Here is a 24,327-nt window from a genome sequence, read left to right on the forward strand (position 1 = left end):
TAAATCACATTTCGGATGGGCTTCGGGTGAGATCGGGTTGTGGGGCTGCCTCCCCAGGTCAAATAGCATGAAAATAAAATGTATCAAGAGTAATATGTGCATTCATATATAGCACCTGATCACAACTCTCAGAAACGTCCCATCCAATGGACTGCTTAGAAGTGTTAAGCAAGTTGGATATTGTGCACGGAAAGGAGGTGAAAGATTTCCTTCTGCTTCTGGGATGGACGTTGGCCGGGGGCGGCGGTCAGGAAGAACTTGCTCTTCCTCAAACTCTGCTGTGGGATCCTCAGCATTCACCTGAGTGGGCAGACGGGAGCGAGGTTTAACTGGGAATGGGTGCAGTGCTCCCTCTCTACAGCACTGGAACATTCGCCTTGAGCCGGGGAATGTCTGTACTCTTAATCTTTCAGCTGAAAGATAAGACTATGACTGGCTGAAGCATCGTAGAAACACAAACAGACTTCAATCTGCTTTCTCAGAGCTTTTTTCCCCTCTTTATTTGTTCACAGGGGATGAGGGCATCACTGGCTGGGCCACATTGATTGCTCATCTCCAATTGCCCAGAGGGCAGCTGTAAGTCAACTCCATTGCTGTGCGTCTGTAGACACACAAAGGCCAGACCAGGTAAGGATGGCAATTTCCTTCCCTACAGGGGAACAGTGGGTCTTTCCTGGTCATCATTAGATTCTTAATTCCAGATTTTTATTGAATTCAAATTCCACCATCTGCCCTGGTGGGATTTGAACCCATGTCCCCAGGACAGTACCTGGGTCTCTCGATTAACAGTCTAGCAATAATAGCACTCAGCCATCACCTCCTCTTTGCTGCAGCAGTGACACACTGCAGCAGTGAATGGTTCTCTGGTGATGATAATGAGCCAAAAATGTCAGGAATGAGAAAAACAAGAACATAATTGAGGCAGGGGAAAGGAACATTAGCTAAGGCTTTATTTTGAGACAGCAGCGTCTGTGTACTGAAATTACTGCTGGACAGAAGAGCCCTTTTCTTTAGAGGAAAGAGTCATGTACAGAGTTGGACTTGTGTTTTTGGGCTACTAGGCTACATCTGGGGGTAGTATCGCAGTAAATGAGGACTGCCACATTGTAATATTTCCAAACCCACACCTAACCCTGCAACAAGGTGTGGTCCCAGTGAAGAAATTTATGAGGTCAAAACAAAATAAAGATTTGCATTTATGTAGTGCCTTTTGTATTCCCAAGTATTCCACAACCGACGGAGTATTTTTGAAATGTTGTCATTGCAGCGACCGATTTGTACGCAGAAAGCTCTGTCAACCAACAATGTGGTAAACAGCAAGATAATCTGGTTTATTTTGTGATATTGTTTGAGGGTTAAATATTTGAAAAACTCACCCCATATTATCTGAAGCAACACCCCGTGGGATCCTTGCCAACCACCTGAATAGGCAGACAGAGATTCCCAATAACATTTCAAGAGCATCTCTGAATTGGGAAATGCAGATTTACAGGGATAGGGTAGGGAGGATTGATGTAGACTCGATGGGCCAAATGGCCCACTTCCACACAGCGGGGATTCTCTGATTCCTGGATGGTTCATTGGATGATGTGCTCTGGAGTGTCAACTTGGATGATGTGCTCTGGAATGGGGCTATGGCAAGAAAGGTTTGCACATTTCATAGCCACAAGATTTTCCCCAGCACTCTACAGACCTCCTACCACACCGGAATGTTGACCTTGAATTTCAAATCCTGGAGTAGGATTTGAACTCAGAACTTTGTGACTCATAGGGGATTGAACTGTAGCAGCTCCAAGTACAGTTACTCCCATTCTAGGGGCTAGGAGATCACAAAGTTCTGAGCTAGAGGTGACAGTGCTGCCTATACAGCCATGTTTGACAGGACAAAGTGATGCATATGGACACAGGCTCTTACTCTGAGCTATTAGATTAGTTTAGATTCCCTCCAGTGTGGAAACAGGCCCTTCGGCCCAACAAATCCACACCGACCCTCCAAAGAGTATCCCACCCAGACCCATTCCCTACATTTACCCCTGACTGATGCACCTAAAGCTATGGGCAATTTAGCATGGCCAATTCACCTAATCTGCACATCTTTGGACCGCAGGAGGAAACCAGAGCACCCACAGGAAACCCACACAGAATGTGCAAACTCAACACAGACAGTCGCCCAAGGCTGGAATCGAACCGATTTTGTCTCTCTCTGTGTCTGTCTGAACATCCCTGTTCTCGTTGGAAATGATATTTTACCATGTCCAAGATCAAGTGACAGATTTCACGGCTAGTGGAGCCAACATCAGAGCCACAAAGAGACTGAACCAAAGTACGTGACCACAAGCTAGTTCTTTGCAACGGGTTTCACACTCAAGTTCAATGTTCACAGAACCATCTATTTATGTCAGGTACTTTAATCAAGAAGGGTAGTGCGGAAACTAATTAATCTTACATTGATTTACAGAATCATGTACCTCCAAACTTAAACTTGTCAGTTTCAATTCGGGTTTCTTTTTATATGCTCCAGCACACATATAGACAGGGTAGTGAAGAAGGCATTTGGTACGCTTCCCTTTATTGGCCAGTGCATTGAGTATAGGAATTGGGAGATCATATTGCAGTTGCACAGGACATTGGTTCAGCCACTTTTGGAATGCCTCATTCAATCCTGTCTCACAGAATGAAAGGAAGAATGTTGTGAAACTTGAAAGTGTTCAGAAAGGATTTGCAACATTGTTGTTGGGGTTGGAAGGTTTGAGCTATAGGGAGAGGCTGAATATGCTGGGGCTGTTTTCCCTGGAGCGTCAGAGGCTGTCTAACCTTATACAGGTTTATAAAATCATTGGGCGGGGGGGGGGCATGGATAAGGTGAACAGCCAAGATCTTTACCCCAGGGTAGGGAAATCCAGAACTAAAGGGCAGAGGTTTAAGGTGAGAGGGGAATGTCATAAAAGGGGCCTAAGGGGCAATTTTTTCAAACAGAGGGTGGTGCGTGTATGGAATGAGCTGCCAGAGGAAGTGGTGGAGGCTGGTACAATGACAGCATTTAAAAGGCATCTGGATGGGTATGTGAATAGGAAGGATTTAGAGGGATATGGGTCAAATGCAGGCAAATGGGGCTAGATTAATTTAGAATATCTGGTCGGCATGAACTGAAGGGTCTGTTTCTGTGGTGTACATCTCTATGACTCTATGGTGAACTGGTTATAGATAAAAGATCAGAAATGAAGCTCAACTGATCTTTTTCCCCTTTCCTGCATCTTCACTCTCTGACTGAGGCAACATTAATGCCACTTGTAGACTGATAGAGCACAGAATGAGGCCATTTGGCCCATGCCTCCACTGGCTCTTTGAACGGGCTAGCCTATTGTGCCTGAACTGTCTTGGCTTGGCTTAGTCCAAAAGGTTTAGATGTGAAATGGAGTCACGAGCTATCATTCCCTGAGTGACAGGCAAAACTTGTGCTAGTCAGGTGAATTAGCCGTGCTAAATTGTCCATAGTGTGAGGTGCATTAGTCAGGGGTAAATATAGGGTAGGGGACTGTGTCTGGGTGGATTACTCTTCGGAGGGTCGGTATGGACTTATTGGGCTGAAGGGCCTGTTTCCATACTGTAGGGAATCTAAACTAATCTAAAACTCCCTTGGCACTATCAAAAAGAGACCAGGGCTTGCAACTAGCTTTGTGTCAAAATATCAGGAGTGAAATCAACGGGCCATTCACGAAACGACCAAAGTGAGATACTGTGAAATGAAGAACAGAAAAGAGCTGGAAAAATGCCAAAGGTCGGGTAGCATCTGTGGAGAGAAAACAGAGTGACTGTGTCGGTTCAGTGACCTCTCATCAGATTGGTTGGTCATGTATTAGTTGTTGGTGCGACTTCACAAGTTGGCTCTCATCATTGCCAACAAAGCAGTCACTGCATTTCAGAAACGGTTTCCTGGCTGCAAAGAGTTTTAGAATGTTCTGGCTTGAGATTGTATTAATGTGCCAGATCAATAGAATTCCTGTCCCTTGTTAATGACAGGTTAGAAATTTCACCCGATGGTTGACTGGTGACAGGAGAGTTGTAAGCAACACAGACATCAAAACAAAGACACAGCAGCTGTGTCGAGCTATTGGAGGAATCTGTGGAATGTTTTGGATTACTGAGTTCTTTCCAAACTGAATAAACATTGCAAGCTGTCCAGGAGGGTCTGTACAAGGCTTTGCACGCTTTCTTAAGAAAGAACCTGAATCCAAACAGGCAACACCGATCCCTTCCTTCTCCTCAAAGCCAGACAGGTACCTCAGCACAATCCTGGGGTGGTTCTGTGCCAGTCAGAGAGAACGGGAATCCCGATCAGTGATCCTTGCTGCGTTTCCTGATGGCACTCAGGATAATAGTGTCTTTCCCCAGGACTATATGCTGAGGAACACACTAAAAGACATCTGGATGGGTATATGAATAGGAAGGATTCAGAGGGATATGGGCCAAGTGCTGGTAAATGGGACTAGATTAATTTAGGATATCTGGTCTGTATGGACTGAAGGGTCTGTTTCCGTGGTGTATATCTCTATGACTCTATGATGAACAGGCTATAGATCAAAGATCAGAAAGGAAACTCAAACTGTGTCTTTTCCCCTTCCTGCATCCTCACACTACGACTGAGGCAAAACACAGTGGGGAAAAGATCCCCATCTGAGACCTTTCTGCCAAAGTATAACAGGGGTCCATTCAGTTATTGGATCCTCCCGAAGTCTCAGATACATGAGAATAGTTCCTAGCCTAATTAAGAAATGCCTTTAGATTAATTGTACCTATCAGGAAAGTCACAGCCCAATGTTTGGTTTCTTCTCTGTATGCAAAGACTGCATAGAGTGGATCTCCTTTCGTAACTGTATATGTAGGTGAAGTATAATAACTGCACACAGGCTGGTATCCTATTACCAAGTCACCCTTTATTTACACGTGCACAGTACACAGGCTCTGACCAGCCAGCTCAGAGCCAATCGCCTAGACTGAGGAGACTCTCTCCATCTCCTGTTTATCTCTGTCAGCCAGGGCTCTCTGATTGACCCAATCAGGGATCTCATTGTCAAGGAGATCCAACTGACCCTCACTCCAATCACAACAGAAAGATTTCCCTTATTGTGAATGAGGTATATTTTTGCAAATATTTGGGTCTTTCTCCCAAAATATAGTGGGCGTCCGTTCAGTGATCTGACCCTCCCAGTGCCTCAAACACATGCAAATCGTACTTTGCATAATTAAAAAATGCCTTCGGGTTTGTCGTAACTATAGAGAATGTCAAACCCCAATATTTGTTTACTCTCGATAAGCAAAGACAGTCCAAAATCGAAATGCTTTAGTTACTGCGAATGTTCGTGGGGATTTTTTTAAGAATAACGTATATTTTTGCAATTAAAAAAAGACTGCAGTTTGACTGTGTTCTCATAACCTAAAATGTTGGTCAAATCCACGGTCAAATAGTCCAATTCAAATTCAAAGCTTCTGATTACCAACTTCAAGTGAGAGTGGGTAGCTTTTATATCAGGGTTTCCTGGCACAGTCATTCTTCGTGAGGAGGCATTCTTGGATCCCAGTCCAGCCTCTGCTCTGGCCTGTCCTTATGTAAGTGGTTAGGAGCTGAATGATAGGCAGCACACCAGCCCTCTTGACTCTTCCTGCCCTCTGGGGGGGGCCGCTTTCCTGATGGAATGGGACAATGGCAGATACTATGGGGGATGATAATTGCTATTACTGTTGGTGCAGGTGGGGAGGTGCCCTGAGCGAGTGAGTAGGCAGAGCGGTGGGCACACAGGCTGTCAGGCATTGGGTGGGTAACAGCAAGTGAGAGAAAGTGTTCCAGACAGCAGTGACAGTGGGAGAGTATGAACCTTGGCGGAAGGTAGGGTAGAGTTTTTTTTATTCATTCATTCACAGGAGTGGGTGTGGCTGGCTAGGCCAACATTTATTGCCCATCCCTAATTGCCCAGTGGGGGGTGGTTATGAGTCAACCCCATTGCTGTGGGTCTAGAGTCACATATAGGCCAGACCAGGTAAGAATTGCAGTTTCCTTCCCTAAAGGACATTAGTGAGCCAGATGGGTTTTTCCTGTCAACTGATTCATGGTCATCATTAGACATGAGCAAATTATACAGTAAATGGAAAAGTCCTGGGGAAAACGGACATACAGAGAGATCTGGATGTTCAGGTCCATTGTTCCCTGAAGGTGGCAATGCAGGTCAGTAAAGTGGTCAAGAAGGCATACGGCATGCTTTCCTTCATTGGACGGGGTATTGAGTACAAGAGTTGGCAGGTCAGGTTACAGTTGCATAGGATAGTTGTATACAGTTATATAGTTGTATAGGTTCGGCCGCATTTGGAAGACAGTTCTGGTTGTCACATTACCAAAAGGATGTGGATGCTTTGGAGACAGTGCAGAGGAGCTTCACCAGGATGTTGCCTGGTATGGCAGGTGCCAGCTATGAACAGAGTTTGAATAGATTAGGATTATTTTCATTAGAAAAACGGAGGCTGAGAGGAGACCTGATTGAGTTCTACAAAATCTTGTGAGGTACAGACAGTGTGGATAGCAAGAAGCTTTTTCCCAGAGTGGGAGACTCAGTTACTGGGGGTCACGAGTTCAAGGTGAGAGGGGAAAAGTTTAGAGGAGATATGCACAGAATGTTCTTTACGCAGAGGGTGGTGGGTGCCTGGAACATATTTCCAGCAGAGGTGGTAGAGGCGGGCACAGTAGTGTATCTAGACATATACATGAAAGGGCAGGGATCAAAGGGATACAGATCTTTAGAAAATAGGCAACAGGTTTAGATAGAGGATCTGGATTGGCGCAGGCTTGGAGGGAGGAAGGGCCTGTTCCTGTGCTGTAATTTTCTTTGTTCATTGTTCTCTCAATTGAATTCAAATTTCACCATCTCCCAGAACACTACCTGAGGTATCCCAGACCACTACCTGGGATACTCCAGAACTCCACCTGGGATCCTCCAGAACTCTACCTGGGATCCTCCAGAACACTACCTGGGATCCCCCAGAATACTACCCAGGGTCCCCCAGAACACTACCTGGGATCCCCCAGAATACTACCCAGGGTCCCCCAGAACACTACCTGAGGTACCCCAGAACACTACCTGGGATCCTCCAGAACTCTACCTGGGATCCTCCAGAACACTACCTGGGATCCTCCAGAACTCTACCTGGGATCCTCCAGAACACTACCTGGGGTCTCCCAGAACACTACCTAGAATCCTCCAGAACACTACCTGAGGTCCCCCAGAGCATTACCTGGGATATCCCAGAACACTACCTGGGATACTCCAGAACACTACCTGGGATCCCCCAGAACACTACCTGAGGTACCCCAGAACACTACCTGAGGTACCCCAGAACACTACCTGAGTTACCCCAGAGCATTACCTGGGATATCCCAGAACACTACCTGGGATACTCCAGAACACTACCTGGGATCCCCCAGAACACTACCTGAGGTACCCCAGAACACTACCTGAGGTACCCCAGAACACTACCTGGGATCCTCCAAAACTCTACCCGGGGTCCCACAGAACACTACCTGAGGTACCCCAGAACACTACCTGGGATCCTCCGGAACTCTACCTGGGATCCCCCAGAACACTACCTGAGGTCTCCCAGAACACTACCTGGGATCCTCCAAAACTCAACCTGGGATCCTCCAGAACATTACCTGGGGTACCCCAGAACATTACCTGGGATCCTCCAGAACACTACCTGGGATCCCCCAGAATACTACCTGGGGTCCCACAGAACACTACCTGGCTCCACCAGAACACTACCTGAGTCTCTGGATTAACAGTTCGGTGATAATATCACTAGCTGTTGCTTCTCCTGTGAGGGTATCAGACAGAAAATGGTGGCAGTTACTCTGGTGGAGTGGAAGCAGGTCATTAACTTTCCTGTCATGGCACTGGGTATTCCTCCAGAAGGCAGAGACCATGCTGAACTAGGCAGCAACCTCAGACCAGGCTGGCACGGTCAGCTGCCAATGCTGACGTTGCTTCTCTGCCCCACCCCATCCAGCAGGACCCCCCTCCCCACCTGCAAAGCAGGGTGCCAACTTTCCCTTTTTGGTCACATCCGGGGTGAATATCAGGAACAGTTCAGGGCAACTCCACACCAACGGGGCTTGTCCGTGTGCCCAAAGATGGCACAGCCCCAAGAGATGCCAGTGAACTCTGGGATATCCACAGAGTGGTGAATTGTTCCAGGAATGCTGCACAATAAGATGGGACTGGAATCAGACAGAGGGGCAGATTAGGGAGTCAATAACAGGAATTTGGTACAAAGTTAAAAAATCACACAACACCAGGTTATAGTCCAACAGGTTCAATTAAACCTGTTGGGCTATAACCTGGTGTTGTGTGATTTTTAACTTTGTACACCCCAGTCCAACACCGGCATCTCCAAATCAGGAATTTGGTAAGTCGCAGTGGGAAAACTCATTAGCATTCAGAGTGGAAATCCCTCCAAAAACCTCAACTTGGATTTAGCTAAAAAAAAACAAAAGTTTCACTTAATTTTCTTTTACTCCATGCATGGTATTTGGATTTTGTCTGTTCTCCTTTGTGGGGGATATTTAAAGGTATAAGTTATATACATTCGCAATTCTTTGTGACTGTTAACGTTCTGTGTGTTGCAATAAATAATTTCTTTTTCTGGTACTGAAGAAATCTTGATCTGGTTTGCTTTTAGCTTAGACAACAGGCAATCAGAAGCAAATTGTGATTTTGGGTAGTTTTGTTATAAGTTCACATTAAGCGATGACTCCAGGTGGTAGAGATGGGCATAGATAGCGCCATATAAGATGTATCTATACAGATACATGAATGGGCAGGGAGCAGAGCAATACAGATCCTTGGAAAATAGATGGCAAGTTTAGATAGGCATCCTTGGAAGAGGATCTTTCTAGAGGGAGGAGGAGAACTTCAAGGTGGACATCCTTGGAAGACAGGTTTAGATCGAGGATCTGGATCGACAGAGGCTTGGTGGGCCGAAGGCCATGTTCCTGTGCTGTGATGTTCTTTGTTCTTGGTGTCGTTGCTGAACAAGAGATCTTGGAGTGCAGGTTCATAGCTCCTTGAAAGTGGAGTTGCAGGTACATAGAATAGTGAAGAAGGCATTTGGTATGATTTCCTTTATTGGTCAGAGTATTGAGTACAGGAGTTGGGAGGTCATGTTGAGGCTGTACAGGACATTCGTTAGGCCACTGTTGGAACATTGTATGCAATTCTGGTCTCCCTCCCGTTGGAAAGATGTTGTGAAACTTGAAAGGGTTCAGAAAAGATTTACAAGGATGTTGCCAGGGTTAGAGAATTTGAGCTATAGGGAGAGGCTGAACAGACTGGGGCTGTTTTCCCTGGAGCGTCGGAGGCTGAGGGGGGAGCCTTCTAGAGGTTTACAAAATCATGAGGGTCATGGATAGGGTAAATAGGCAAAGTCTTTTCCCTGGGGTGGGGGAGTCCAGAACTAGAGGGCATAAGTTTAGGGTGAGAGGGGAAAGATATAAAAGAGACCTAAGGGGCAACTTTTTCACACAGATGGTGGTACGGGTATGGAATGAGCTGCCAGAGGAAGTGGTGGAGGCTGGTACAATTGCAACATTTAAGAGGCATTTGGATGGGTATATGAATAGGAAACATTTGGAGGGATATGGGCTGGGTGCTGGCAGGTGGGACTAGATTGGGTTGGGATATCTCGTCGGCAAGGACGGGTTGGACCGAAGGGTCTGTTTCCATGCTGTACATCTCTATGACGAGTGCTGATTGTTCTCCACTGCAGCACCCCTGGGGAGTGGTGGCAAGGGGAAGCCTCACTGTTAACTTGTCTTCCCTTTCATCTTGTTCTCCTCTCCTTGATGTCTCAATCTCTGACTCTTTCTTGACTACAAGTTCAGTGAGGCTGTGCCTCCCCTATGTGGCCATTCTTCTTCCCTGTGAGCTTTGGAAGACTATTTGAACACAGAGGGCATCACAGCTGAGCCTGATCCTTCCTGCTCCACTCAAGGCCATATTGATTTGGAGATGCTGGTGTTGGACTGGGGTGGACAAAGTTAAAAATCACACAATGCCAGGTTATAGTCCAACAGGTTTATTTGGAAGCATAGTTATCAGAGCACTGATGAAGAAAGCTTCCAAATAAACCTGTTGGACTATAACTTGGTGTTGTGTGATTTTTAACTCCAAGGCCATATTGATTGATTTGGGGGATTCACAGAATCCCTACAGTGCAGAAAGAGGCCATTCAGCCCATTCAATCTGCTTGCCTTTATTGGTCAATGAATTGAGTATAGGAGTTGGGAGGTAATGTTCCAGCTGTACAGAACATTTTTGGAATACTGCATTCAATTCTGATCTACTTACTCATAGGAAGGATGTTGTGAAACTTGAGAGGGTTCAGAATAGATGATGCTAAGATTGGAGGGTTTGAGCTATAGGGAGAGGCTGAATAGACTAGGGCTGTTTTCCCTGGAGTTTTAGAGGCTGAGGGGTGACCTGATAGAAGTTTATAAAATCATGGATAGGGTGAACAGACAGGGTATTTTCCCTGGGGTAGGGAAGTCCAAAACTAGAGGACATAGGTTTAAAGTGAGAGAGAAAAGATTTAAAAAGGATCTAAAGGGTAACTTTTTCACACAGAGGGTGGTGCGTGTATGGAATGAGCTGCCAGAGGAAGTGGTGGAGGCTGTTACAATTACAACATTTAAAAGGCATCTGGATGGCTATATGAATAGGAAGGGTTTAGAGGAATATGGGCCAAATGCTGGCAAATGGGACTAGATTAGGTTAGGATATCTAGTCAGCATGGATGAGTTGATCTGAAGGGTCTGTTTCCGTGCTGTACATCTCTATCAGTCCACATTGACCCTCCGAAGAACATCCCACCCCAGAACGTATCCCTGCATTCCCCATGGCTAACCCACCTAGCCTGCACATCCCTGGACACAATGGACAATTTCCCATGGCCAATCCACCCTAACCTGCACATCTTTGGACTGTGGGAGAGAACCAGGGCACCCCGAGGAAACCCACACAGACACGGGGAGAATGTGCAAACTCCACACAGACAGTCGCCCGAGTCTGGGATCAAATCTGAGACAGCGGTGCTAACCACTGAGCCACCCCAGATTGATTCAATGTTCCCTCCCCTTTTGACCTGAAAATCCCCCCTTGCAAAGATTGTCAGACTGCTTTTGTTCGCTTAGCAAACTATCTCTCTGTTTCCATTTTCTGATTAAAGTTAACAAAACATTTTAATCTCTGCTCTATTACTCAATGATCTTGAAACAACACCGTTCAAGGCCAATCTAAATGAATTATATGTTTATCATTTGCAAATATCCATTTAGGCAGTGAGATAAGAGACTGGAGGCAAAATATATATAATATGCTTGAATTGTACAGGAGCTTGGTTAGGCTGCACTTGGAGCATGCTGTGGGAAGTTCTCGTCTCTTTATCTCAGGACAGATTTTACTGCCATAGAGGCAGTGCAACAACAGTTAACAGACATGCCCCCAATAGACTGCCCTCTGAAAAAAGATGTGCAAACTGAGTCTGTATTCTCTACAGTTTCAGAGAATGAGAGGAGATCTCCAAAATAACCCCACAGAGGCTGGTATCCCGTCACCAAATTATTTACATGCGCGTAGTACATGACACTGACCCAGCCCCCTCAGAGCTGACTCCTAGCGTGAACAGAACCCCTGACACTCCTGTTTATATCTGTCAGCCAGGTCTCCCTGACTGGGCCAGGTTAACAGCCCCAGTCAGGGAACTCATATGCATTGACCCCTACAGTGTGGAAACACGCCATTCAGCCCATCAAGTCCACACTGACCCTCTGAAGAGCATCCCACCCAGAACCACACCCCATTACCCTATCCCTGCGTTTCTGATGGCTAATCCACCTAGTCGGCATACCCCTGGGCACTCCTGGCAATTTAGCATGGCCAATCCACCCTAACCTGCACATCTTTGGATGGTGGGAGAGAAACCATAGCACCCGGAGGAAACCACACGCAAACACAGGGAGAATGTGTAAACTCCACACTGACAATTGCCAGAGGATGGAATCGAACTTTGATCCCTGGCGCTGTAAGACAGCAGTGCTAACCACTGAACCACCATGCCACCCTTCTATGAGGTCCTATGGCTGCCCTCATTCTAATCACTGCAGTCTCATTGAAACCTAAATATGTAAAGGAATAGACAAAGTAGATGCAGGTAAGATGTTGGTTCTCCTGGTTAGGAAGGTCCTAAGTCACAATTTAAAAAATAAGAAATATGCTATTTATGATAGAAATGAGGCGAATTTCTTTTCCTCAAAGGATCATGATCCTTAGGAATTCTCTACAGCAGAGACCTGTGGAAGCCATTGAAGGGTTTGACAAAGAGATTGGTGGTTTTCTAATTCCTAGCAGCACACAAGGTTATGGATAAAGTGTGGGTAAAAGGCTGAGAAGAGTTTATTCTTTTAGGGAAGGAAACTGCCATCCTTACCTCGTCAGGCCTACATGTAACTCCAGATCCACTGCGATGTAGTAGGCTCTTAACTGCCCTCTGGGCAATTAATGATGGGCAATAAATGCTGACCTAGCCAGTAGGAACACTCATCCTGTGAAGTAATAACCAAAAAAGGAAGGTCAGCCATGATTGTATTAAACGATAGAGCAAGTTCAATGGGTTGAATGCTATGGTTGCTGGAAAACTGAAATAAAAATAGGAAATGGTGGAATTATTTTGTATGTCAGATGGGATCTGTGAAGTGAGGAAGCAGCTTTTCTTTCTGTTTTTACTGATGTTGACTGGGGGGCAAACACAGGCCAGAAATAACACAGTGAGACCATGCACGGTGGCTCAGTGGCTAGCACTGCTGCCTCACAGTGTCAGGGACCTGGGTTTGATTCCAGCCTCAAGCGACTGTCTGTGTGGAGTTTGCACATTCTCCCAGTATCTGCGTGCATTTCCTCTGGGTGCTCCGGTTTCCACCCACAGTCCAAAGATGTGCAGGTTAAGGTGGGTAGGCCTTGGAAAATTCAGGGGGATCGGGTGGGATGTCCTTTGGAGATGTGCAGGTTAGGGCGGATTGGCCATGCTAAATTGCCCCGTAGTGTCTGGGTGGATTAGCTGTGGAATATACAGGGATGAGGTGGGTTTGGATGGGAAGCTCTCCACCGAGGGTCAGTGTAGACTTCAGATGGGCTGAAGGGCCTGTTTCCACATTGTAGGGAATTCTATGATTCACCTGAAAGCAGAGAAACTTGGTTTGACATCTCAGCTGAGAGGTGGCACCTCTGACCAACACTCCCTCAGTACTATGAGTGGGGTGGTCAAACCTGGCTCAGATTCTAGGTAGGGAAAAGGAAGCCTTTTAAATTGATTTTCACAACTTTGGGACATCCCAAAGCGTTTCACAACCACTCGAGGCTTTTGAGGAGCAGTTTGAGAAAAAGAAGTACAGATTTCATCTAATTTTCTGCACCACAAGTTCCTACAAGCAGCGATGAGATCATCTGTTTTAGTGATGTTGGTTGTGGGATAGATATTGGTGGGAACTAGACAAGTAGGATTCAAAAACATGGAGCTGTGTTGGGGAACGGGGATAAATTGGTTTATTTTCTTCAAGGACTGATGGTTGATGCCTGAAAGAAAATTAATTGGAAGTTTGTGGAGTCTAAGCACGGTGTAGTTTTCAATCTGTGTCAGAGTGGAAATATGAAACATATTTGATCACTCATTTACTTTGTGTAGCACCTTTTCTAGGTTGACCACTGTGAGTGAATGGCCTGAACCAATTTCTTCCTCCTGAGCACATGAAGCACTCAGCCAAACACAGGAGGGAGATTGCAGTGGAAATAGAATCGAGAACTACCGCCAGTTTCTTTCCCTGGGAATGTTGATGCCAATGGTTCATTAGAATCATAAGCTAGGGGTTATCATGAGGTGCTGCCAGTCTCCCCACCACGGGGCTGAAAGGACTTGGAGTTCAAATGCCCCGCATCGTGGAACTGTGTCAGTCTAGGTTCATTAACATGTTTTCAGAATTGTGAAGTCTTCCTTGCAGAAGGAAGCCATTTTGCTAATTGTATATGTGCCAATTTCTACCCCCCCGCCCCAATCTTCTTAAAACAACGACTGTCCTTCAACAGTATTTCATCAGTTATGAAAGACATTTGATAACCAAGGAAGGCACTACATAAATGTAAAACGACAGATGTAAAACTGTAGGTTTGATACCCGAGTCTGTGCTGAACCAACACGACAACAAGGGAAATACTCCAGTTTGCCTTAGTGCCTCTGGGCAAAGGGAAGGAAGGGTCACACTGGATTTGAAACATTAACTCTGTTTTCTTTCTCTACAGATGCTGCCCAACCTGCTGCAGCAGGCTGTCTTTCAGATCTTCAGTATCTGCCGTTCCTGGCTTTACATTCATCATTCTTGCTCCTAGTTATTGTCCAGTGAGTTCTGTGACAACATGGTGCCCAGGAGGGAGTGGTGTTGGTGACCTTGCTCTTTTGCCTACAATTAACTCCTGAGCTCACACCAATGCCAGGTTGGCACTCACTGCTGAGAGTCAGAGGGCCAGGTTAACCGTCAAGTGCAGTGGGGCCAATTCTGTTCCTTGATTGTGATGTTCAACTGCAAATGTGCCTCAGATGGATAAGGAAGATCCCAGGGCTGCAATTCACAAAGAGGACAGGCTCTGAAAGCTGTTCGGCTGTGGCCCATCACCAGAACTGAGCAGATCACGGACCAATTCTGATGAAGGGTGACACACTCATTAATTGATCTGTTGTCAAATTCCTGTGAATTTCCTGGTTCATCTCACTGATAGAAGCTTACTGTTTACTTCCTGTATATTCACTGGATGCTGGATAACATCCAGTGGCCTGCATAGTAACTCCATGTTTAAATTACTTTGGGAGGCTTTGAAGAGGTTAAATCTAAAACCGAGGTGGTGTATTGATCGGAGTGAGGTCAGCCAAGTAGATCTCAATGAGTAGGAATTCCTTGAATGGGGCAGTTAATCTGGGCCAATCAGGGAGCCCTGGCTGCCAGGGGTTCTGACTTTAGGGACTGACTCTGAACTGGCTGGTCAGAGCCCACGTACTGTGCATGTGTAAATAAAGGGTGACTTGGTGACGGGATGCCAGCCTCTGTGGAGTTATTTCAGGTGGTATGGTGTCTCAGTGGTTAGCACTCCAGGTTCGATTCCACCCTCAGATGACTGTCTGTGTAGAGTTTGTATGTTCTCCCTGCATCTGCATGGGTTTCCTCCGGGTGTTCCGGTTTCCTCCCATGGTCCAAAGGATGTGCAGGTTAGGTGTTTTGGCCATGCTAAATTACCCATAGTGACTGGGGGAAGTGCAGGTTAGGTGGATTGGCCATGCTAAATTACCCATAGTGACTGGGGGAAGTGCAGGTTAGGTGGATTGGCCATGCTAAATTACCCATAGTGACTGGGGGAAGTGCAGGTTAGGTGGATTGGCCATGCTAAATTACCCATAGTGACTGGGGGAAGTGCAGGTTAGGTGGATTGGCCATGCTAAATTACCCATAGTGACTGGGGGAAGTGCAGGTTAGGTGGATTGGCCATTTTAATTGTCCATAGTGACTGGGGGAAGTGCAGGTTAGGTGGATTGGCCATGCTAAATTACCCATAGTGACTGGAGGAAGTGCAGTTTAGGTGTTTTGGCCATGCTAAATTACCCATAGTGACTGGGGGAAGTGCAGGTTAGGTGGATTGGCCATGCTAAATTACCCATAGTGACTGGGGGAAGTGCAGGTTAGGTGGATTGGCCATGCTAAATTACCCATAGTGACTGGGGGAAGTGCAGGTTAGGTGTTTTGGCCATGCTAAATTACCCATAGTGACTGGGGGAAGTGCAGGTTAGGTGGATTGGCCATTTTAATTGTCCATAGTGACTGGGGGAAGTGCAAGTTAGGTGGATTGGCCATGCTAAATTACCCATAGTGACTGGGGGAAGTGCAGGTTAGGTGGATTGGCCATGCTAAATTACCCATAGTGACTGGGGGAAGTGCAGGTTAGGTGGATTGGCCATGCTAAATTACCCATAGTGACTGGGGGAAGTGCAGGTTAGGTGGATTGGCCATTTTAATTGTCCATAGTGACTGGGGGAAGTGCAGGTTAGGTGGATTGGCCATGCTAAATTACCCATAGTGACTGGAGGAAGTGCAGTTTAGGTGTTTTGGCCATGCTAAATTACCCATAGTGACTGGGGGAAGTGCAGGTTAGGTGGATTGGCCATGCTAAATTACCCATAGTGACTGGGGGAAGTGCAGGTTAGGTGGATTGGCCATGCTAAATTACCCATAGTGACTGGGGGAAGTGCAGGTTAGGTGTTTTGGCCATGCTAAATTACCCATAGTGACTGGGGGAAGTGCAGGTTAGGTGGATTGGCCATTTTAATTGTCCATAGTGACTGGGGGAAGTGCAAGTTAGGTGGATTGGCCATGCTAAATTACCCATAGTGACTGGGGGAAGTGCAAGTTAGGTGGATTGGCCATTCTAATTGCCCACAGTGTTGATTAGGTGGATTAGCCATGAGAATTGCAGGGTTACAGACTGGGGGTATTGGATCTGGGTGGGAAGCTCTTTGGAGGGTCAGTGCAGACTCAATGGGCTGAATGGCCTCTTGGGGCTTTCAAATGTATGTATTTTAATAACAATTGAAAGATATCATTGCTCAATATGCGTGAGTACAGAAATGATTTGCTCACCCAGCATAAACCTACAGTTTCAGCCAAGTTCCACTGTTTGACATTTTGGACTCAGACTCTGTGTGATCTGTTGCATCAGCCCCTGAAAACTGGAATGCAAGGCCTGAGTACGTGAAGGTGTGAGATAGTTAACAGATGCCAGCATTCCTCAGGTAAACACGGATATCAACAAGTCAAACAGGATCTCTCTCTCTCTCCTCCCTCTTACTGATACAAAGAACAGGTTGCAAACACGTCAAAAACATTACAAAGTTCCTGGAATGATGTTCTTTTCTGACGTTACCCGTTTCTTATTCAAGGTCATAGGAGCACGAGTGCAAGAGAAGACCAATCAGCCCTTTAATCCTGTTCCACCTTTTCCGAACATTATTGATCATCAGTCTCAACGTCACATTCCGAAGCATGTCCTTTGATATCGTTAATATCTAGAAATCCATCCATCTCTATCCTGACGTTTCTCAATGACTGAGCCCCGGCAACCTTCTGGGATTTAAAAAAAATTTTGAAACTACATTATTTATAAAAAGTTTTTCTCTACATAGTCACTAGAGCAGTTTGCTTCTAAACAGTCTTAGCAAATGGAGAACAATCAAACACTTCCCTGATGGTTCCAACAAACCCAAGGATTTTTTTTTCCTTCTGTGAGACACTATTTACATATATTTTAGGAACAGGGAGGGTCCAATAACTGAATGGACCTCTATTGCACTTTAGCAGGAACACTCAAACAGTGGTCTTTCCCCACTGCCCTTTAGCAACAGCTGCCCCAAAATTTATTGCATCCCTCAGCACATAGTCCTGGATCTTGGAATGTGCCAGCCTGCAATGTTCGGTCAGGATCAACTCCTTGAACTGGAAGGCCAACACGTTCCGAAGAGAATTCCAAAGATTTGCCAGTCCCCTGAGAGACAAAATTCCGTGAAGGACTCTCCTCCTCAACCACTCCTCTCATCTGAGACGTGGTGAACCTCAGGTTAAGCCACCACCGTTTATCGGTCCCTTGAATGAGAGGTCAGAGGTCACGCAATGCCAGGGTATATTCCAACACAAGTGTCTTCACCTGATGAAGGAGCAGCGCCCTGAAGGCTTGCGATTGCAAATAAACCTGTTGGACTATAACCTGGTGTCATGTGACTTCTGCCTTTGTCCACCCCAGTCCAATTCCAGCAACTCTACATCATCTCTCATGAAAGGGCAGCCCTATGGTCTGGTGAGACTATGGCGACTTTACCTTATACCCCAATGTACAAAGCTCAGGATCCCATATAAATTGTTAACCCCTCACACAACCTGCCCTGTTACATTTGTGGACATATTCCTCGTGTCCTTCTGATCTTGCACTTACCAAATCCTTTACTCACGGTGTTCTTCCTATGAAAATGACTCCGCTTCCCCTGCTTTGGCATTGAATTTCAGCCGTTCCTTCAAAACTGGAAAACAACAAAGGGCAAAGGAGGCAGCAGCAAAAAGAAGGGGCATAGATGGATGATGGAGGTCTTGGAGCAATCGCAACTGAGCTACAATGGGGTGGGACATCAGATGACGATGATGTACCGTGATAGCAAAGCTCCTGGCTGCCACAGGATAAGACTCGCTTGTCTATTTAATCAACTCAGCTGAGCTCTTTGAAGTTGAAATGTTTTCCTCCTCATTGTATAAATGACTTTGAAGTTGTGAGTCATCTGTCAATTTTGCTGAATAGACCCTTTTATAAAAGTTCTGTTATTTCAAGGAATATTAAGAGTTGACGGCAAGACTAGCATTTTCTTGCCCATCCCTAATTGCTGTAGAGAAAGTGGTGGCACGCACACCCAAATGCTGCTGGGGATAAGGCCTTAGGATTTTGATCCAGTGACACTGAAGGAATGGCGATATATTCTTAAATCAGGATGGTGAGTGGCTTAGAGGGAAATTTACAGAGGGTGGTGTTCCCAAGTACCTGCTGCTCTTCAGCTTGTAGGGATTGTGGATTTGGAAGGTACTGTCGAAGGAGGCGTGAGGAATTGCTGCAGTTCATCTTGTGTAAAGTACCACGGGTAATTGTCAGCAAGTATCCCACTTCTGAGCTGGTGGTGGGAACAAAAAAAGGGGTCACCGATAAAGCAGCTGAAGATGGTTGGGCCTAGGACACACCCTGAGGAGTTCCTGCAGAGACGAGACTGAGAGAGCAAAATGACAACACCCAAATGGTGTAGATTGTGTCTTGTTCTTGTTATAGATTCATACAGCATGAAAACAGACCCTTCAGTCCAACCAGTCCATAATCTCAATCTAAACTAGTTCCACCTGCCTGCTTCTAGCCCATATCTCTCCAAACATCTACTCATGTATTTATCCAAATAGCCTTTAAATGTAATTGGACACACATCCAGCACTTCCTCAGAAATTTCATTCCGCACATGTACCACCCTCTGTGTAAAACATTTGCCCCTCATATCTTTTTTAAAATCTCTCCTCTCACGTTAAAAATATGCCCCCTAGTCTTGAATTCCCCCACCCTAGGGAAACGACATCTTTTTCCTTTACTCTGTAACAGGATGAGGGCATTGCTGGTTAGGCAGCATTTATTAGGCAAAAGTGAGGACTGCATATGCTGGTAACCAGAGTTTAGATCAAAGTGGTGCTGGAAAAGCACAGCAGGTCAGACAGTATCTGAGGAGCAGGAAAATCAACATTTTGGGCAAAAGCCCTTCATCGGGAATAGAGGCAGAAATCCTCCAGGGTGGAGAGATAAATGGGGGTGAGGCTGGGGATAAGGTAGCAAGGAGTACAATAGGTGAATGGGGGTGGGGATGGAAGTGATAGGTCAGAGAGGAGGGTGGAGTGGATAGGTGGGAAGGGAGATTGGCAGGTAGGACAGGGCATGGGGACAGTGCTGAGCTGGAAGGTTGGAACTCCCATCCCTAATTACCCAGAGGGCAGTTGAGAGTCATCCACTTGTTGTGGGTCTGGAGTCACATGTAGGCCAGACCAGGTAAGGATGGCAGACTTCCGTCCCTAAAGGGAACCAGATGGGTTTTTCCAATAATTGGCAATGGATTAATAGCAGTCATTAGATCCTTAATTCCAGATATTTATGGTGGTGGGATTCGAACCCAGGTCCCTGGAACATTACCTGGGTTTCTAGGTTAACAGTCCAGTGACAGGCTATCATCTCCCCCATAACTACCATCAACTCTATGCAAACTCCTCATGGTTTTATAAACTTCTGTAAGGCTCCTTCTCAACCTCCTTGAAGGAAGTCCCAGCCTATAAGTTCCTTTATCATTAGGGCTACTTTTCCTCTTAAGGGCTCTATCTCACATGTACTTCTGCTGTATGGCAAGTAGGTTGCCTCAGAGTCATACAGCACAGAAACAGACTCTTCAATCCAACCAGTCCATACCGACTATAATCCCAAACTAAACTAGTTCCACCTGCGTGCTCCTGGCCCATATCCCTCCAAACCTTTCCCTATTCACTGTATTTATCCAAATGTCTTTTAAAAGTTGTAATTGTACCCACACCCACCCTGTTGATGTTTCACCGGGTTGACACTTTAGTTTTCAGAGCTATGCCAAGTTCTTTCCTGGTATGCTCTCCCACACATTTCATTGGACTCGGGCTGATAGTAATGATAGAGCGAAGGATTTACTGGGCCAGGGGATTATAGATTATCTCCGAGACACCCGAACCAATCAACCAAACCGCCCCGTGGCCCAACATTTCAACTCTCCCTCCCACTCTGCCGAGGACATGGAGGTCCTGGGCCTCCTTCACCGCCGCTCCCTCACCACCAGACGCCTGGAGGAAGAACGCCTCATCTTCTGCCTCGGAACACTTCAACCCCAGGGCATCAATGTGGACTTCAACAGCTTCCTCATTTCCCCTTCCCCCACCTCATCCTAGTTTCAAACTTCCAGCTCAGCACTGTCTCCTTGACTTGTCCGGACTTGTCCGACCTGCCTATCTCCTTTTCCACCTATCCACTCCACCCTCTCCTCCCTGACCTATCACCTTCATCTCCTCCCCCACTCACCCATTGTACTCTATGCTACTCTCTCCCCACCCCCACCCTCCTCTAGCTTATCTCTCCACACTTCAGGCTCACTGCCTTTATTCCTGATGAAGGGCTTTTGCCCGAAACGTCGATTTCGCTGCTCGTTGGATGCTGCCTGAACTGCTGTGCTCTTCCAGCACCACTAATCCAGGATTATAGATTGTGGTTGAGTACAGTGCTGCTGCATCTGACAGTGGCTCACGGATGGCCAGTTTTGAGCTGATAAATCTGTTCTGAATCATGCCCCTAGCCACTATAGCCATAACATTGGCATCTTCCCATCAGAGTGGAAATTTTCCAGTCTCCTGTACCCAGTGTCAGGCTGAATTCAAGCCGGCCAATTCACAGCAAGGTGACAAAAGGTATTGTTGACAGCGCTACCAAATAGCAATTGTAACTGGTACACTGACACTCAGTTTGCATTCCACAAAGCCACTCAACTCCTGTAATAAAAGCAAAACACTGTGGATGCTGGAAATATGGAACAGAAACAGACAGTGCTGGAGAAACACAGCCGATCCGGCAGCATCTGTGGAGAGAGGGACAGAGGTTATGTTGAGTCAAGATTAGAATGGTGCTGGAAAAGCACAGCAGGTCAGGCAGCATCCGAGGAGCAGGAAAATTGACATTTCGGGGAGGAGCCCTTCATCAGGATCAGGAATGCCTGAAATGTTGATTTTCCTGCTCCTCGGATGCTGCCTGACCTGCTGTGCTTTTCCAGCACCACTCTAATCTTGACTCTAATCTCCAGCATCTGCAGTCCTCACCATCACCTAGAGTTAATGTTGAGTCCAGGATGACTGTCAGCTTCATTACAGCCTGAACATGGATAAAAGAGCTGAACTCTAAAGCTGGGTTGGCTGTCCCTGACATCAAGGCCACATTGGACTGAGTATGGCTCCAAGGAGCCTGAACAAAACCAGATTCAATAGGAATCAGGGGAAAATCTCTCAGCTCTTTGGGTCATATCAGATATAAAGGAAGATGGCTGTGGATGTTGGCTCAGCTCCAGGACACCTCTGCAGGAGTTCCTACCATCTTCAGCTGCTTTAACAATGACCTTCCCTCCATCATAAGGTCAGAAGTGGGGATGTTCAACAATGATTACATAATGTTCAGCACCATTCACGGCTCCTCAGATACTGCAGCAGTCCGTGTTCAAATGCAATAAGATCTGGGCAATATCCAGGCTTGGGCTGACAGGTGGAAAGTTACATTCGCATTATACAGATGATACGCAATGACCATCTCCAACAAATGAGAATCTGACTATCACCCACTGACATTCGGCAGCATTTGCATCACTGTATCATCCTGGAGATTATCATTGACCAGAACTGAACCCATATCAACACTGTGGCTACAAGAGCAGGCCAAATGCTAGGAATCCCGCAACAAGTAACTCACCTCCTGACTCCGCAAAGTCCACCACTGACAAGGCACAAGCCAGGAGTGTGATGGAATACTCCCCACCTACCTGAATGGGTGCAGCTCCAACAACATTCAAGAAGGACTCCAGAACGAGAGGGCATAGATTTAGGGTGAGAGGGGAAAGAGATAAAAGAGACCTAAGGGGCAACTTTTCACACAAAGGGCGGTGCATGTAAGGAATGTACACAAAATGGTGGAGGCTGGTACAATTACAACATTGAAAAGGCATCTGGATGGGTATATGAATAGGAAGGGTTTAGAGGGAAATGGGCCAAGTGCTGGCAAATGGGATTAGATTGATTTAGGGTATCTGATTGACATGGACGAGTTGGACCGAAGGGTCTGTTTCTGTTTTGTACACCTCTGTGACTCTATGAAATCTAAGCTCGACACTATCTAGGACAAAGCAGCCGACTTGACTGGTACCACATCCACTATCCTCACCTTGCCTTTCCCCTGTCACCAATGCAGTATGTGCCACCCGCAAGTAACTCACCAAGATGACACCAACTTCCAAATTCACAGCCTTGATCCCCTAAAAGGACAGAGGCAGCATGGGAACACCAACCCCTTCAAGTTCCCTTCCAAACCACTCACAAAGAGCAGTACAGGCCACTCGGCCCACCAAGCTGGTGTTGACACATGATGCCTTTCTAAATTAAAAACCTTTTGCCTCTACATAGTGCACATCCCTCTATTCCCTGCCTATTAGTGTATCTATCAAAGTGCCACTTAAACATTGCTCCAGTATCTGCTTCTATCACTCCCTCTGGCATTCCAGGCACTGACCATCCTGGAAATAAACCTCATCTCTCACATCTCCTTTAAACTTTTCCTCTTTTTCTTTGAACCCCATGACCCCTAATAATTGACATTTCTACCTTGGGAAAAAGGCTCTGACTTCCATGCCCCTCATAATTTTCAGAAGTCACATGACACCAGGGTTGTAGTCCATCAGGTCTATTTGAGATCACAAGCTTTCAGAGCACTGCTCCATTGTCATGTGAAATGCTGATGAAAGAGTAGCACTCCAAAAGCTTGTGATTTCAAATAAACCTGTTGGAGTTGAAGTCATGTGACTTCTGACCTTGCCCACCCCAGTCCAACACTGGCACCTCTACATCATCTCATAATTTTGTAAACTTCCATCACTTGGAAATACATCACTGACCCTGCAATGTGGCTCGGTCAAAATCCTGGAACTCCCTTCTTATAACAGCACTTTGGGTGTCTTAACCCAGGTTTGTTAAGAAGGCGTACAGTGTGTTAGCTTTTATTGGTAGAGGGATTCAGTTTCGGAGGTATGAGGTCATGTTGCAGCTGTACAAACTATGGTGTGGCCTCACTTGGAGTATTGCGTACAGTTCTGATCACCGCATTATAGGGAGAATGTGGAAGTTTTGGAAATGGTTCAGAGGAGATTTACCAGAAGTGGGTGGCACGGTGGCACAGTGGTTAGCACTGCTGCCTCTTAGCGCCAGCGACCTGGGTTCAATTCCCACCTCAGGTGACTGACTGTGTAGAGTTTGCACGTTCTCCCCGGGTCTGCGTGGGTTTCCTCCGGGTGCTCCAGTTTCCTCCCACAGTCCAAAGACGTGCTGGGTCAGGTGAATTGGCAATGCTAAATTGCCCGTAGTGTTAGTTAAGGGGTAAATGTAGGGGTATGGATGGGTTGCGCTTCGGTGGGTTGGTGTGGACTTGTTGGGCCGAAGGGCCTGTTTCCACACAGTAATGTAATCTAATCTAATGTTACCTGGCATGGAGGGAAGATCTTACTTGAGGAAAGGCTGAGGGACTTGAGGCTGTTTTCGTTAGAACGAAGAAGGTTGAAAAGTGACTTAATAAAGACAAAGAAGATGGTCAGAGGATTAGATAGGGTGGACAGTGAGAGCCTTTTTGCTTGAATGGTGATGGCTAGCATAAGGGGACATAACTTTAAATTGAGGGGTGATAGATATAGGACAGATGTCAGAGGTAGGTTCTTTACTCAGGCAGCAGTAAAGGCGCGGAACGCCCTGCCTGCAACTGTATTAGACTCGCCAACTTTCGGGGCACTTAAATGGTCGTTTGATAAACATATGGATGA

The sequence above is a fragment of the Chiloscyllium punctatum genome, chromosome 29 (assembly GCF_047496795.1).
Source record: "Chiloscyllium punctatum isolate Juve2018m chromosome 29, sChiPun1.3, whole genome shotgun sequence".
Taxonomy (NCBI): Eukaryota; Metazoa; Chordata; class Chondrichthyes; order Orectolobiformes; family Hemiscylliidae; genus Chiloscyllium; species Chiloscyllium punctatum.